Source organism: Sciurus vulgaris, assembly GCF_902686455.1.
Source record: "Sciurus vulgaris genome assembly, chromosome: 1".
Taxonomy (NCBI): domain Eukaryota; kingdom Metazoa; phylum Chordata; class Mammalia; order Rodentia; family Sciuridae; genus Sciurus; species Sciurus vulgaris.
The window spans coordinates 191,689,263-191,703,317 of NC_136461.1; the positions used below are offsets into that span (position 1 = coordinate 191,689,263).

A 14,055-nucleotide genomic window follows, 5' to 3' on the forward strand; every position below is an offset into this window, starting at 1 on the left:
CCTCCCTGTCTGTGGCCACTGCTTCTCTGCTAAGTACAACAGTGCCATTGCTTCCCTGGTGCTTCTGTCTCAGCCCAACCCAGGCACTGACCTGCTGCCACCTCATTCAACAAGGAGAGTTTGGGGTCACTTGCTAGAACATGACAACTCCTGTGAGTAGCCATCACTCCTCCTCCACTCATGTGGCTATGATGGATCACAGGGCCGAGAAAGGCTCTCTCCTGCTTCAATAAGAGGTTAAGGACAGTGTCAACCAGGGTGTTAGAATTACTGTCAAGAGCACATGAAGAGCTGCCACTTGTGACAGTGCAAGCACTTTACAACCATAGGTAAATCAAAGCATCTCAACAAACTATGAGAAAAATACATTGCAATTCCCGTTAGACAGATGAAGAAAACGAGGTTCAGAATTATTACGTCAGTAGCCCAAACCACAGACCTGGAAGGGCAGGTTGGAATCAATTCAGTTATAGCTGGATTCTGTGTGCCAATCAGACTGCTAAACCTTCTAATCAGCAGAAGGGGCTCTTAGGCAGTGCTGACTGTACGTACCACAGTATTTTATGGGGCCAGACAAAACAGCTACTTAGATTTTTACTTAGAAATTCCATTGATCCTCATAGAACTCATGTCTGGAGAGACTAGAGCATAGGTCTGAGTGCCAGGCTACAGAAAGTGTGCACAATTGCATCTCTTCTTTGGTAAATGAGGCCATGCCCTGAGGGAAGTCCTATGAGCTCACACCTATTTTCTGGAATAAATTCCTTTTGTCATGAATCCATTAACTACAAGAAAATAGACTTCAATTTAACCACCTACTATTTTAGTAGATTTGATTCTGTATCCTAGCAATTGACACAACTTGGGTTACTTCCTCAAAAACTTCTTAGCCTCCATCACAGAGGCTTTCTTGTGATTTCCCCAAACAAGGAGAGACATACCCAAGGATTTCTGGATCTCAAACATTCAAAGCAGAAGTCTTACTACTTGCCCCAGTTGTTTTTGCTTTTGCAAATACAGAAGCCCAGAGAAATTAAATAACTTGTTCCAAATTACACAGCTACTAACTGGTGGCAGAGCTAAAACTAGAACTTAGATTCCAGATTCCTAGAATTTTCCCATTCCTCTCTATTACATAATCATACTCACCTTTAATCATTCTCATTAAGCATGAAATAATTCTTCAGAGTTATAAATTAACATTAGAAGAAGAGTTCAGTGTTTAAACATGGCACAGAATTGCTTTAACTCGGTCACCTTGATATAAGTTAAGCTGACTATTCCTTTTTTGTGACTTTATGAGATAGGTTAAGCAAGTAGCCATTTTCCCCAAAACCTTTTTATTAATTGTATAAAAATTTAGATTCATTTATTACGCATTATATATGTATTTTATGCAAAAGGGCAGACCAATATTTCAGATGGTTTTCTGTTTTAACTTCTATATTCTAGTGTGTGGATGTTTGGACCATTTTTTCCTCTTTCCCTTTGAGCAGATGCCAAGAAAATTTCAAGGTCAGGAGGGGAACAGCAAAACACCAATCCATCAAAATATGGATAAATATGAATCAGGAGGTAATGATTAAAAAATTGTTTGCTTCATTTTAATAAAGGCATATCCTTTACCAATGCCATTTATCTCCCTAACTCTTTTATGTATAATTTGGCTATATATCAATCGCTAGTAGAGACCATGGCAATAACCACTTGGTTAAAATCATGGGTTTTGAATTTACTCTCTGCTGCTTTCCTAGCTATGTGACCTAAGCCTCAGTGTTCACATCTATAAAAGGGAGATAGGAATATTGCCCATCTCAAATGTTCATTTTAAACATGCTAAAACATGGCTAGCATATAACTTAGCAACCATTATTTCTTTCATTAACTTCCATTGCTGTTATTAATCACCATAAGCTTCCTCTCTTTCTCCAGTTCCTAAAGAAAGGCTCATAGACTGTAAAGTTGGCTCCCAATAGAAATTTGCTGGGGAAAGGCCACCACCTTCTGCTCCTCACTGTAATTCCCTATTTTCAATTCCATTTCAAAGTCAGCCTCCATGGGAGTCCACCCTTCCTCTTCACTAACATTGCCTCCTTTCTGTAGTTCCCCATCTGGTCCTGGTGCTCCTTATTAGAAACATGAGAATAATAAGATTATAAACACCCCTGGGGGCATAACAGGGACTCAAGGTTTTAAGACATGCCAAACTGAAGCCTGAGTGTTTTCATCAGTAGTATGGACAACCCCTTCACAGGGCTGAGGTAAGCAAGAGTGAGTCAAGACACACGGAGCTCTTGACATAGAACGGACACAGTGCCAAGCACTCCTTCGATGTGACAAAACTGAGGCTAGCAGGACCCAAAGGAGAAAGAGACTACATGCTTCCACTGGTTTCATACTTTTTCTTTCCTTAAGAAATGTTTTCCTTCAGTTACTATGTGTGCCGCCAGCAGGATGTTCTGTTGGCTCAGGTCACTGATGACATGCGTAAGCCAGCCACAACTGTTCTCTTACTCTTTAGGTTTATGTTTATGAAATTCTACTTGTGAAAACTTGATAACTCCTTTGGAATGATTTTATTAGGCCTCCCATATCTTCTCATGATATTCTATCCCTTCTCCAGTTTGTCTGTTTTCTGCATCACGTATTTTATTTACATACCCTATAATTTTAGAAAATTCTTTACGTTTTATAGCTTTCCCTGCTCTTTTAGGAAAGAATTGTAGATATGTACAGTAAAAACCCGACATGCAGAGACTCAAGTGAGTGAGCATTTAAGTAATTTAATACTTTTCATATTCTTCATTGTGATTGTGCTTGATTTGACACTGGGGGCATCATTTTAGGTCTCTTGGGACCACTAGATTATACTTGTATCTGTTCAGTGTATGCACATAAGTCTTGAGAATTTACAAGGGTTTATTATTTTGTCTCAACTCTGCTGACTTAGGTAGGGGTTGCTGTCCCTATTGAAGAAAAAGAAGCTAGAGCCTGCTTCTTGTGGATGTGATTGGACTACATAGCTGTGAGAGAGGATTCTGAAGAGAACATTTGTGCCCACTCTTTCGCCCCAACCCTGAAGGCAGGAACAGAGTCCACTTGACTAATGACAGGAACTGAGAGCTCTGTTAAACAAGATAGTCTTGTCTCAGGAAACCAGCCATACCTTAATAAAGCAGGTTAGATATAATAATGAGACCAAATTCTTGAGGGAAGTGGCTCTTATTGTTCCCCATAATCAAGAACTTCTAGATTCTGAAGGTCATTTATTTATGGCTATGAGCCAGTGTACGTGTAAGACACTATACTATTGGGTATAATCAAAAATATTTTTAATAGTGTTGTTCTGTCTGGCCTGAGATGAACCAGTATCTAGAAAATGATTTTGCTGTTCAGAGCCAAAATCTGCAACAAAGTCACCTTTCCCTCATCAGAACACATGCTGGGTGACCAAATGACAGGACAACCAAAAAGAGGAGACCCATATGTCTAATGGGAAGTTGGGAGATGGAAGAGGCAGCCCGTAGGGTAAGTAGGTAATGTGCTCCAAAGAAAAGGGAAGGTCCCCGTGGAAACAAGGAGATTTTGACAGACCACAAAGAGGGCGTCTGGAACTATTTACCAGTGTCACCCTAGTGCCATGCTTATCACTGAGGAATAGTCCACCAATGATTGTGGGGTAATGCCAGTGTGCGACCCTATTCACAGAGCAAATATCCTGCCAGGAAGCTCATACAGAGAATACAACTCAAGGGACGCGACCCACTGTCCCAGTTGGAGTATACTTAGGGAGTATGATGTTCATTTGTTTTTCAAATTAAAATGAGCTCAAAATTTGAGTAACCTGTGTAGGGAAGGTTTTCTTGTCTCCCCACGATCAGAGGAGCCAACAGCATGTGGGTATCATTTAAATGACATTTTGTGCTGCTCTCCTTTCCTGATTCTCTGACATTTTAATTCTGAGAAGATGAATGCGTGAAAAGCAACGCGCCCAGCATTGACTGCTGTCAAAGGAGCTCTGCCTTTGCCTTTAAGTCTTTATTAACAGGAACTGAATCTCCCCAAATGCTTCATATCACAGACATTCTCCTATATCCTTTCTTGTTTTACTTTTAAGAATATAGAAATATGGGTGGGGATTAAGAGGCTATCTTTGTAGCACAGACCAGTAAAAGCCAACTCTCCTGATTCCCAAGTCATTGACCTTTCCAAAGTCTCACTTTGTTAGAAACCAACAATCACACTGCAATTTCCCATTAGCAACTAATTCACTTCAAAGACCTTCTTTGGTGCCTCCTTCTCCACAAAACTCTTACCCATAGTAATGTTCAAGATGGTGCTGAAATCCTTAAGACCCAATGTACAACTCGATAGCTAGTGGAAACACAATCAATATTTGTTCAATGAGTGAAGAAGTAAGTAAATTGTGAAGCTTTGAACAATACTCTAGAGCAAAGTGTTCCGCTATTATCACCAAAGAACTCGCAGTCTAATTAAGTTGACATTAATATGAACAGTTAAATAAGAATGCATTATTTAAATAATACTCCTAGGCAGCAATTATAAAGTAGTAACAAGGAACCAGATGGTGCATTACCAAGGATATAATGCTATCAATAAATTCATAGAAATTAGAAATTAACTTGAGACAGGACTCCTGGGTAAAATTTATAGAGAGAGAGAACAGCCATAGTTCTCTTTACATTATTTATGATGTATTTTTAAATTGCTAGAGTATTTGATGCTAATGGGACCGTGTAATATGTATAAAGATGTACCAAATAGAGACGTGTAAAGAAAACTCTTGGTCTTTCTTCACAGTTACCCTGCCATTTCTGGACTCACTTCTACCACATAACTGCCATCAATACCTTGGTATTAATACTATTCTCTATATGTATCTTTCCCTTATTCTAAATGGTATCAGATGTCATATTATTCAACAAGACACATTCTAAATGAAATGTAATGTGGAGCACACTCCATATCCAGAAAACCTTCTCCGGCTCATTAGTTTTACTCTCACTGAAGATTGTGTCATATTTTAAATACAATTTAATCATAGGAATGTGATATAAATCATTATATTTTTAATCAATTTCATGATAATAAATTTTAGATTGTTTATGGGTTCTGTTTCTGCCACTATAAACATTATTGCATATATTTATTGTTACTGTTACTCCTGTAAATTAAGTTCCCTAAGGTAAATTAGGGTATGTGTGTTTCTTATTTTAATCATTATTGACAGATTATTTTTCATTATGGTAGCAATTTAAATTGTCAAGAGCAATGAATGAGAACATTTGACTCTATATCTATAGTACCTTTGAATATGATTAGTGAAATATGATACAGATATTTACATATATATGTTAATATATATGTATAACTAATAAAGAGTCTGGACACTTTTCATCTCATTTATTGTTTAAATATTTGGTCCATCTTTTTAATTTATTTATTGTCTTTTTGCAAAGCAATATGCAAATGTTTTTTGTATATTAAGACTATTATTCACTTTTATGTCTTAGTGTTCCATTTTTTTTTTCTTGTCTATCATTTATTTGCTAATATACTTGGTATATCTGTGTGGTGTCTTTTAACATATAAAAACTTTAAATATCTCATATGGTAACATATGTCTGTCATTTACAACTTTTGGATTCTTCTCTAAGTGAATAAATTTCATATAGGAAGGAACAGCATGTGCTACTATGTGGACACAGGACCTGAAGGACATTTTGATAAACGATGAACAGACAGGTTGAACAGGAAGAAATGGTCATGCAGGTCAATGCCAGAAAATAACCTTAGGAGTTTCCCTTGATGCCAAACTGTGATAGTTTGCATATTAGAGTAATTAATTTGGATTAGGCCTATGAACACAGAAATACTGTTGAAACATTTTTAAGGGCATGATAGCATGATTAAAACATGATTTTTATAAAGATTGATTTGCAAGATGGCTTGGAAAAGTGAAGTCCAGATGCAAGGAAACCAGAACTGCAACACTATTTATTGAACAGAAATTGTTCTAGGCACTTTGAATATGTCAGTGAATTAAACACTTTGAAGACCATTTAGGAATCACCTACAGGGACAAGGATCAGGGTACAAGGTCAGGACGAGTCAAAGTAATGCTAGTGAGAATGGGAGGAAAAAGAAAGAATAGACCTGAGAAAAAAATGGGAATCAAGATGGACTTGAAGAAGGGGGAGTGATCAAAGCTGAGTTGGTTATTGAGCCTGGGAAATTCAGAACTAATGGGAAACAAAGGTAAACAGAAGAGAAAGCATAAATATGGAGTGTAGGGCAGCAATGAAAATGGTAGAAAGGGTAGTTTGTGTGTTCATCTGGGCTGCTTTGCCAGATTATGGAGCATCACCACAGACCGCTACCCACCCCCAGCAGACTGAAGTCAATTCATTAATTAGTCACTACTGAGAATGACATTTCAATCAATTACAAATTCATTTGACTGTATTGTCATTAAGTTCACATTTATCCATCCTGTCTTTGGAGACACTATTCCTTTTATGTTGAGAACACTGATTGAGAAAGCACCTACTGCATCCCAGACTGTGCCAACAGCTAGGGATGCAAAGAAGGTAATGTGTCAACCCAGACCTATCTTGCCTTCTAGGACACCATGCGGTATGGTGCTCTGAAGGGGAAGACAAGTGCCCCCCAGGGAGTGAGATCAATTCTGACTGTTGAAGAGGGAGGTGGAAGCAGGAACATTGTACTTAGAAGACTCTTGACAGAGGAGGTGACCCATGACCCTAAGGTACAAGGAGATCAACAGAAAACAGTCCACGTGAACTTTCACTTGTGAGGACACTTCTCCACAAACCTACCACAATGTAGTAACAAATTTATGATTGCTTATTTTCTTTGCACATACCTTGAGATGTAAGATTATTCTGGTGGAGCCCAATCTGAGAGATTTCAATTACATATTTCTAACCAAAAAAGAAAAAAAAAAAATAGGTTGAGTTAGGTATTCCCTCCTTTGCACACCCATAACAGTGATTCATTAAAGGGTCTGTCTTCTCCTGAGGTTTTTACCTTCCCTGGGAAGGGACCTCATTCTCCTGGTCATTGTCTAGTGCTGGTATTAGTAAGGAAACTTGAGTTTGCAAACACAAGAACCCATCACAATCCTAACCTAACCTGGTTTATCAAACAAGCAAACAGGAGACAAGCGTAATTTAGAGACTCAGTACAGAAAGGGATTCAAGATGCATTAGATGCAAATACCTGAGCAATATATTCTGAACTCAGTCTACTCATTCCAATTTCTTCCATAATGACATTGCTGTAGAGCAGATTCAGTCTTCATGGTGTCAAGACAGATTCAGACCCTTCAATGATAATATATCTTCTCTGTGATCCCTATAAGACAGATCAAGTTTTTCCACCCCTCTTTTTAAGTTCTAATTGAAATCCTCAAATTGAGACTTACAGGTTCATCTATAGGGTCACATGTCAATTTTCTGAACAAATCACCATGAGTAAAGCCCAACCATGTGGTTTGAGAATGAGTGAGGGTTGATTTCCTACAGAAAATTGTGGAGCTGTTACCAGAACACCATAGGGTAGACACCAGGAAAGATACCCACCATACACACAGTCTCTTTGAATAGTGGGGCACACCCCATGCAAAGTGCTCTTTCAGGAATTTTACCTCCATAATCTCATTTAATCTTCAAGTAACCCTGTGAGAAAATGTCATTATCCCCATTTTCCAGGATAGGAAACTGAAGCAGGGAAGTTAATTATTTAGTAAAAGATTTAAGTTTAAATAATTTATTAAATTAGTTGCTTATTAAAATGATTAAAATTCAATTATTTATTAAACTCAATTATTTATTGAAGTATAGGTATAAATTATTTAGTATACAATTAAAGAGCTATTATATGACAAATCCAGAATTTGGAACCTAAGTCTGTACACATGCATATATATTATATATATATATAAAATACACACATACATATTCATCTCTCTATACATATATAATATATATAACTAAATAAATATAATTAAATTTTATATATCATATATGTATACATATGCAACTATACATATGTGTATAAACATCTGTATATGAGTATTTATATATATGTATGTATACATAAATATGTGTATACGTGTGTATACATATATGTGTATATGTGTATTTATATGTGTATATATTTATATAGAGACAGACGCAAACTCTCAGAAAGAAATGCAGAAATTCACAGGAGTAAGCCTAAGTTCTTTGAAAATAAATCTTGACAAATAATTTCATGTGTTCTTCTGGAAGAACTGATACTAATATATACTAAGGTATATTAATGCTAATACTAATGTAATATGTATATATATGTATATATATCTATATAATATGTATATGTACACATGAATCTGTATACACATACAGATATATGTATAAATTCCTGTTTCATCTATTGCACTAAGCTTCCAGAGGGAATTTGAATAGACATGTTTCCTGAGAGTGAAGATCTTTGGCAAATTACATCTTTGTAAAGTGTTGCTATCTTTCTTATAAGAGGCTCCCTGCGATATCTTTTCTACTTTCCTTAGTTTAGACACACTTTCCTATAAACTAAGATGCTGTTGGTCCTTTTGTAACTATATTCCTACTGTAAGACCAGAATAAATAATTTTTTAGAACACTTTAAATGTGTTAGGGAATCTGTTCATTGTTCTACATGAATGATCTCATTTCATGCACATTCATCATAACTGTGTGACATGTTAGGTGAAAACCTCAGAAATATCTCCTGGAGGATCCATGCCCTACTGCCAAGTGAATATTTCTTTTCCTATTGCTGAGAAGCATAATGTTTATTGTTCTTCAGCAAGAACCATCCTGGTGACCAAGTCTTTAACACACGGGCTGTGGGGACACATTTATAGCACAGGATGATCAATATAATGAGGACTTGCACTGAGGATAGGTAAGCTTGCAGTCATGGCTTCATCGCTGTTCACCCCACCTTCTGTGAATGACCAATGGGAATTTGTCTTCTTCCAAACACTTGTTCAAGGCAGTTTCTTGTTCTATTAGTTAGTTCTTCCAGAAGAGCAAATGAAATATTTGTCATGATTTATTTTCAAAGAACTTAGAGTTAGTCTTTGAATTTTTGCATCTCTTTCCAATAGCTTGTTTCTCCTTTTTTACTAAATTAAATATATCATAGCAGCACTGGATCAAGATAAACAAGAGTACAGAATTCTATGAAGGTGATTTTAGCCAACACTTGTAGCATATTTAAAAGCAAGATTGATATAATGGTGATAGGTTTATGTAAGAGACTGTTCCCATCATCTAGGGACACTTGCTAAAGTATTTAAGGAAGTGCTGAAGAAAGTATTTAAGTCATGTATGCCATTGACTTTTTAAAAAATCAGCAAGAAGGATGAAGCAATGACAATGTGATTGCTAAACTCAGTGATGGGTGTATACATTTTTTCATCTTTGAATTGTGAAAGTTTTCATAGGTGTTATGATTTAAATTTGGAATGTCCCCCCACAAAGTTCATGAGTTAGGCAATGCAGCCATGCTCAGAGGTGAGAATACTGGATTGTGAGGACTCTAACCTTATCCATGGATTAATTCACTTGCTGGACTAATGATTTCAATAAATCTACTGGCAGGTGGTGAAAATTATTGGCAGGTGAGATATGGTTGGAAGAGTTAAGTCACTAGAAATGTGGCTTTGGGGAGTATATCTGTCTCTGGTCCCTTCCTATCAATCTCTCACTTTGCTTCCTAACTTCCATGAACTGGATAGCTTTCCTCTGCCACGCCCTTCCTCCGTTATGATTCTACTGATCATGGTCTGAAATTGTGAATCCAAAATCAATTTTTCCTCCTCCAAGTTGTTCTGGTCAGGTATTTTGGTCACAGTGAAAAAAAAAATGCTGATACACAATAGTAAAGAGTAAAAACAAATAAATAAAACATAGGCAAATAAAAACCATAAGCAATGGTTATAGGATAGGGATTGAGGTAGTGAACAGAAAGGAACAATCACTTTATACTTCCCTTCCATTATTAAAGAAAAATAGAGGGATGTACTCAGTGAGCTGTGTGAGCACTTTTCATCCACTATCTCCTTCAATTCACAATAATAATCCTACAAGGTAGGAATGATTTTTCTCCATTTTATGGAGGAGGAAACTGAGCCTTAGAAAACTGAAATGACTTGCTCCAGGCTCTTAACAACAGTGCAGTCCCTTTGCCTTGGGGAGAGCTGTGTAGATGTGACTGGGTTGAAAGGGCTCAAGATGGGTTGGGGGTAATTGGAGGTACCCAGGGTATCATAAGCTGGGTGAATGGGGAGAAGGCAAGCAATAGTGAGTTCCAAGAAGGTCCGAATATTTCAGCAAAGTGATTGGAGAAGGAAAAGTGCTGGTCCATTGTATGACCCTATTAGTGTATCTGGTGTATACCAGAGGTCTGGGGAATAATCAACAAGACTGTTGAAATTTCCAAACATGAGGACGCAATTGGCACTTGTGTAAAAAAGATGTATGTAGGGGAGAAAGGATACGTTTTAGGCAGGAGTACTTGCCCCATTAATAAAGAACACCATGGTACCAATCCTACTTGATTCTAATGCTGATCAGGAGAAAGATTGCTAACAACTTTGTCTGTATCTAAAATGATTTTGGCAATGAGAAAGGCACAGCTTCCTTTGAATTTTCTTTAGCATTTCCAAAATGAATGCACTAATTTTTTTTTAATAATCACTTCCTTTGAGTACAGGGTACTGACCTAGGTTCAGCTATTGAATTTCAAAGTAGAATTCAATCTTAAAATATTGCTTGCAAGAAAGAGAGAGAGAGAGAGAGAGAGAGAGAAGAAAATAGTACCTAATAAAATATGGTCAACTGTGTGCTCTGCTGGAATTCTGCAGGAGAGATTATCATACCAAGCTCATGGCCTAGAGGGGTCCAAACAAATCATTTTTATAAAACTGAAATTTGTTTATTTCAGCTTATAGCTTTTCATCTAATTTTCTAATGTAAGTGGCTATTTTTAAATGAAAACTAAATAGCACTAATAATCCAGTGAAATATTGCCAGAAGGATAAAAGCAGACAACTGTGAACCAAGTGGGGGTCCTTCCCAGAGCTTGCTTTTATGTCTCCCTTCTGTCCTTATGAAAGCAAGTCCCAAAGATCAAATGAACCAGAGCCCAAGCTGAAGGCAAGGACACAAGTTGTTTACTTCATCTCTGCCAGCCTCCTGCTTACCACCAGGCTGGATACAGTCACATAGGTCACAAAAACAGCAATGTGATTTTCACCCTCCCAGAACCACCAGGGAGCAGCAGATGACTGTCACTCACCAGTTAGACACTTGCTTGGAAATGAATGGGAAAATGAACAGGAAGGTGGAGTGGGAAGGGAAGTGATAATAATGCTAATATTCACATCCATGTGACTTTATATGAATTTACATCGATTTCTGATGAACAGGACATATCTCCTTAGTCCCATTGTATAGAAGAACAATATAAAAACCAGAAATTGTAAGATAGGAATTTGTTCCAAATCACACAGCTTGTTAGAAGAATGGACTTTGATGACAAATGGTCTCGTGTGAATCCTGACTTTACCATTTTTAAGCTGTGTGACCCTACATAAATGACATCACCTCCCCTTGGCACCTTTTCCTCAACTGTGAAAAGGAGCTCAAAATAATATTCATCTCAAAGACTGCAGAAATCAAATGATGGAATGCATGTCAAGAACCAAGAATACTCTTGACACATAGTATTATGGCTACATTTGTAAAAATATTTTATAGTTCCCACAAAGTACATATAATTCTACAAATATTAAGTACCAGAATCATGCATTCTGCTAAAATCTGGATGTGCTAGAATAAATCACATTATGATCCCAGCCAATTGTGAAGTTACAGAAGGATATAAGGGATAGACAGAGATGAACTGACACACTGAGTATAAAGTAATGTTTTAAACAAAGGCCATTAGAGGAATAATTGAATGATTTAGCTGTAAATTTCTACAGAGTGACAGAGTGGTCTTCCTTTGGTCTAATACCTTTCTAATTTGACCCTTTCTTAAAAAAAAAGAAAAGAAAGAAAAACTGCTTTGGAAAAATTTTCTTTCATTGTGCAAATGAGTAAAACAAAGACCAGAAAAACTAAAGAATTCCCTAAGGTATCTTAGCTAGAGAGTGGCAAAACCAGTTCTCAATTATACTAACCACCACAATGATACATTTTCTGTGATTTAAGTCATTGAGATAGTGAGTTAAAGTTTTTTCTCTCATTTTTCCCCATTTTCTTTCTTGTTTAAAAAAATAACATAAACTGTCTTTTTTTTTTTCCTGAATCTCACCTTTTCTCCTGAAAAATTCAACAAAGTGCCAAATTCTCTAAAATTCACCATCTGCCAAGAGTCCCAGAAGCCCAAATACTGCATACTGATAAAGATCTGGAGGGGCAGAAGAGTATATGGTGCTGAATCCTTCTTCAGCCACTAACTAGCTCTGTGACAATAAGCACACAGTATCACCCACAGAGTGGCATTTTTTTTTTTTCCTATTGATAAAACGCAGCAATAGTAGTTTCCACCTTCTAGAATTGCTACGATGATTCCATGTCAAGTCCTTAGCTCAGCACTTCGCACAGGTTAAAATCTCTCAATAGACATTCACTGTTCTTAAGCTAGAAAAATGCCACCTGGTAAAAACCATACCCCTCTGGTCTAACCACACAAATCATCTGTGCATCTTTTCCCCTCCCCAGAAGTTTATAGATCCCCTTGGGAAGTACCCCAGTGCTTGACTAATCTCACAACCTAGAAATCCAGCTCGTTCATATATTTCTTATGCTTTAATTTAATTTTTTCTCTTTCTACATGTTTTATTGATGAATTATGGTTGTACAGAATGATGGGATGTAGTGCTGCATGCTCACACATGCACACAATATAACAATATAATTTGGTCAGTATCACTCCCCAGCATTCTCCTTCCCTCCCCTTTCTCTTCTCAGGAAAAAAATGAAAAATAACCCTATATGTTTGTAAGTTTGTTTTTCTGGTTAAATCAATGAACATCTCAACTTCTCCCCAAACTTCCCAACTCCAGGAACTTCACTTATATCATCAGAACTTTATGTTTTTCCATCTCTCTTCTGGTGATGGACGGAGATCTACGTGTCCTGAGATTACTGTGGTGATAATGTAGGTATCTGGTGTTGGCACAGTGTGTGTTGCCGTGTTTATTTTCAAAGCAACAATCACCCACTTGCCTTGTTGATCTTGAAACAACTGGGCGAGGCAGAGAGGGAAAATAATATTCACACAACAAGGAGAGAGAAACTTCAGCGGCAAAGGAAGAAATGGCAATGGCCATCATTGCTAAGCACTGATTGTGTCCCAGGTCTTCTATGTATTTTATTTTACTTGAACTTCTTTTTTTTTTTTTTAATTTATTTTTATTGTAAACAAATGGGATACATGTTCTTTCTCTGTTGGTACAAGAGCCCACTATAGTAGGTGTTCTTAATTTAGTTTTCAGGAGAGGAAAGTGATACTCAAAGAACCTGTGTTCAAATTTCTCCAGATAGTGTGAGTGGGGTAGCTGAGATGCAAGTCCAGATCAGTCTTACTCCAAAGTCAGTAAACTCAATTACTGACTTATCAAAGATTTGTTCAACTCACTTTTTTTTATGGTTGAGATATGTGGTGCCCCCAAAAGCTTATGTGTGAGACAATGCAAGAAGGTTTAGAGGTAGAATGATTGGGTTATTAAGAGCCTTAACCCAATCAGTGAATTAATGCCCCAAGGGATTAACTGGGTGGTAATTGAAAGCAGGTAGGGTGTGGCTGGAGGAGGTGGGTCATTGCGAGCCTGCCTTTGGGCTTTGTATTTTGTGGTGGTGAGGAGAGCTCTCTCTTTCTGCTTCCTGGTGTGTGTTGCCAGCTGCTCTTCTCTGTCACACCCTTCTGCCATAACGTTCTGCCTTATCGCAGGCCCCGAGGAATGGAGTCAGC

General features: G+C 37.3%; 1 protein-coding gene across 5 annotated transcripts in view; it reads left to right on the forward strand.

The window, feature by feature from the left end:
- The window catches only part of COLEC10 (collectin subfamily member 10), an 87,776-nt gene that overhangs the window by 54,818 nt on the left and 18,903 nt on the right, over nt 1-14,055 (forward strand). The window lies entirely within an intron of this gene.